General features: G+C 36.4%; 1 long non-coding RNA gene across 1 annotated transcript; it reads left to right on the top strand.

Annotated features, from left to right (window-relative positions):
* LOC118489212 lies at positions 1-1,686 on the top strand. The gene is made up of 3 exons (XR_004886792.1): positions 1-181; positions 1,074-1,193; positions 1,628-1,686. It is a non-coding gene; the product is annotated as an uncharacterized LOC118489212 (long non-coding RNA).
* The last annotated feature ends 2,258 nt before the right edge of the window (positions 1,687-3,944 follow it).

Raw genomic sequence — 3,944 nt, 5'->3', positions numbered from 1 at the left:
GTGACGGTGACGACTGATGGTGACAATGGTATGACGCAGTAACGGCAGCGGGCCGCTACCGGCGGTTCGGGTCAAGTTCGACAGATTCAGGTTACGATTCTGATGTGTTGATTTACATAAGTGCTAACAACCTCACCATCTTGACAACCTACCTTGCGACACCCTTACAAATGTTGTTCAGGTAACCACTTCCCATTCTTGTTGTAGCTTCCTTGAGTGTGAGATTTGACATACGAGGCCTCGTAACCAGGCATTAGGAAATCATAATTATTTATTTATTTATTTATTTATTTATTTTTTTTTTTTGAGAAATGAAACTTTAAAAAGGATATGGTTGACTGGTTCGAGTGTTGGAAAAGAACCAAATTCATTTATTAGCAGACAATCCCTTCAAATTATTTAAGTAAATCACTTATCATTTTATAATATAAACATTCTGGCAAGACATTTTCATCAACGTGGAATGAATGATTATATCATTCTAAACTCTTTGAAACTTAAATATGTATTATCTCTTACGAAAGCCAAAAAGAATGGAGACTAAGTGCTAAATTCTTGAAACTCACACTCATATACATCCCCACCAGAACGTAAAATAGACTAGATATATACTCATAAGTATTCTTTAATTTTTTTTATTACAATTTATACCTATTTACTTTATATAAAAGATTAATTTTGTATTGGATAATATATATATATATATATATATATATATTTTCTTGTTATAATCCATATTATTTTAACACAACCCTTAAGCCTTAGATTAGAATATGGATTTCTAATTATAAAAAAAAGGACGTCATGGCCATATGAAGTAAAATATTTGACTAATTTGTCATGGCCATATGAAGTAAAATATTTGACTAATTTCAAAGCATTAGTTTATTTGGCGAAATGCTAGAATTATACTTAGAAAGTTTCATATCAAATAAAAAGTTTTGTATAAAGTGTTAAAGCTTAGTAATTAGATAGCAACATATACAACCTTTGTCATCAGAAGTAGATTAGTTCACGAGTTACGTAACCAACTTAGTGATACATAAATCTAATTCACTAAAAATGAATTATAGGTCACATACTCGCTGAAGATGATTCACTTTTCTTTGCTTGCTAAGTTAAGGATAACACAATGGGAATTCTTCCAACATCTTACACATTTGTAGTTTGTTTGGTTTTACTTGCACCCTAAGGTGAGTATACTCGTATTTCCCCCTTTTTACTTTTACCACTTTTGGGGTGTAACATGTTTACCTATTAACTTACACATGAACACTTTGTTAAACACATGAACGTTCCTATAACATGCTTGTATACGTGATGACTTGATACTTTAAACTTGGGTTATTCTTATGTGTTGAACTTATCATTAACTTCGTACGAGCCAAACCTTGACATATGTAGCGCTATAGGATTAACGACCCGCCCGTAAACTTGAGGTTATGTCTTGAGCATATTGCGTTTTCTTGGTTTGATATGTTAGACACATGCCATATTTAAGGTTTATCTTGAATCATATGCTTGCCATGAGGAATTGATCACACTTTTTAACTTATGCTATGTACGTACCAAACTTGTATACTCGCCTTTGCTTTTGCATTGAACTCTATTTTAATACATGTTGCAGGTTAATTTTTGAGATGATATTCAAGACGAAGCAAGATTTAGGGTGGACTAGATACACACCTAGATTAATCTATCTTTTGTTGTTATGTTACAATTTGAAACAATGTTGTTATTTCTATTTGAATCTTGTACGACAATTTAGTATTGCAATGAAATTCGAATTTAATTAAATATTGTCACATAGTGTTATGACGTCTCTAGCAATCTATACACACTTTGTCTCATCCCGATGTTTCCGCCATCGGTTGGGGTGTGACATCTTGGTACTTGACTGGCTGATGGAGTAATAGAAAACCAGCAAAAAGACAAATGTTTTGGGTTTGGCTTCTTGTGAGCACCCCTTCATTGATGTTGCCAATGATTTGATCAGGTGGATGAGATCTCAAGAAGATTAAATCTCCTTGGTATGGTATGATGGCATTTGTTGGTGAAGGCTGCAAATGTGTATCATCTGAGCTAACCACTGCTGGTGACTTTGATAACCCAGCAGTGGCTTCAAAAGGTGGTGGAATAGGAGGTAATGAAGTGGACCACTGCTGACTTTTATCCACTGTTTGAGGACTTTTGTTAGCAGTATTTGAGGATGTGGAAGCGGTGGTGAGTGGGCTACTTTGGTCAACAACTGTTGAGGTAGCAGTGGTTGAGCTTTGGCAGCTGTTTTGAACAACTGGTGCTTTTCCCTTTGTGGCAGACCGTTAAGGGATGATGATTTCATACCTATAGTCTGGTGTTGTATCCTCTGATGTACCTGCACTGTTAGTCTTGACAGCAGTATTTTCAAAAGTAAATTTTTCAAGATCAAACAGATCTGCAGGATTTGCTAGGATTTTCAATGATGAAAGTTCATTGAACTTTACATCCAAAGTCTCCTCCACTACCTTGGTCCGTGCATTGAACACTTTGTAGGCCTTGGCAGTGGTTGAGTATCCCAGAAAATAACCATAATCAATTTTGGCTGCAAATTTTGAAATGGAATCTTTTAAGTTCAAAATAAAGCATGGGCAGCCAAACACCTTGAAGTATGAGATCAGTGGTTTGATTTTATACAGAATTTCATAGGCAGTCTTTTTTGTGCCTGGGGTTTATTAAAACTCTATTCTGGACATAGCAAGCAGTGTTTACTGCCTTTGCCCAGAAAGTTAATGGCAAACCTGAATCTGCAAGCATAGTTCTGGCAGCCTCAATCAAAGTTCTGTTCTTTCTTTCAACAACCCCATTTTGCTCTGGTGTTCTAGGGATGTTGTACTGCCTTACAATCCCTTTCTTCACACAGAAGGCATCCAACTCCTTATTTTTAAAAATTCTGTGCCATTGTCACTCCTAAAGCTTTTCACTGGAAGGTCAAATTGCCTTTCAACCTGTGTCACAAAGTCTTGCAAAATGCCTGCAGTCTCATCTTTTGAGAGCAAAAAGAAAGTCCAAGTAAACCTAGAAAAGTCATCAACTATAACCAAACAATATCTTTTCTTTTTGAGGCTCATGACTTGAACTGGGCCAAACAAATCCATGTGTAGCTTTTGCAAACACTGGGTTGTTTTGGACTCTTCAATGGACTTGTAAGAACTTTTATGCTGTTTTCCTTTTAAATAGGAAATGCAATGTTCACGACATGAAAACAATTTTTGTGGTAGGCCTCTCACCAAACCATTTTTTGAAATTTCTGTTATTGTCTTAAGATTTGTGTGCCCCAGTCTTCTATGCCAAAGTTCTGTCTCTTTGTTAGAGGCAGCTGAGAACAGACAGGCATCAGCTCTGGGACACTCTTTTGACATGTCAACAACATAAACATTGCCACTTCTTTGAGCAACAAGTTTAGTTTGACCATTTTTAATTATTGCTTCAATCTTCTTGACCATTTCTGGTCTAACAATCCTACAACAATCTTTTGTGAAGAATGACCCAAACCCTTTATCACTCATTTGAGATACACTCAGAAGGTTGAATTTCAGATTGTCTATTAGATTGACATTTTCAAATTTTACATTGCCAAATTGCACTGTACCAGACCCCAGAACTTTCCCTTTACTATTATTCCCAAAGGATATATCACCCCCTCCATGGATTTTAAAGTCTTTGAGGAGGGCTTTACATCCTGTCATGTGCCTTGAGCCTCCACTATCTACATACCAAAGACTATCAAAGCATGCAGAAGCTCCCTGCACATGAAGTAAAAGGATAGTTCATTAAGGACTCCAAAGCCAACAGGGCTTTGGATGGAGTCTCAACAGTGTCTGGTATGGATGTAGTGTGATGGACAGTGGTTAAGTCAGGAGTTTGGACAGTTTTAGTACTGTTTCTTGCTAACCACTGTTGGGGGT

This window comes from Helianthus annuus, chromosome 17 (genome assembly GCF_002127325.2).
Source record: "Helianthus annuus cultivar XRQ/B chromosome 17, HanXRQr2.0-SUNRISE, whole genome shotgun sequence".
In the NCBI taxonomy this organism is placed as follows: domain Eukaryota; kingdom Viridiplantae; phylum Streptophyta; class Magnoliopsida; order Asterales; family Asteraceae; genus Helianthus; species Helianthus annuus.
The sequence above is the reverse complement of the archived record's forward strand: the minus strand, read 5'-3'. Positions and strand labels throughout refer to the sequence as shown.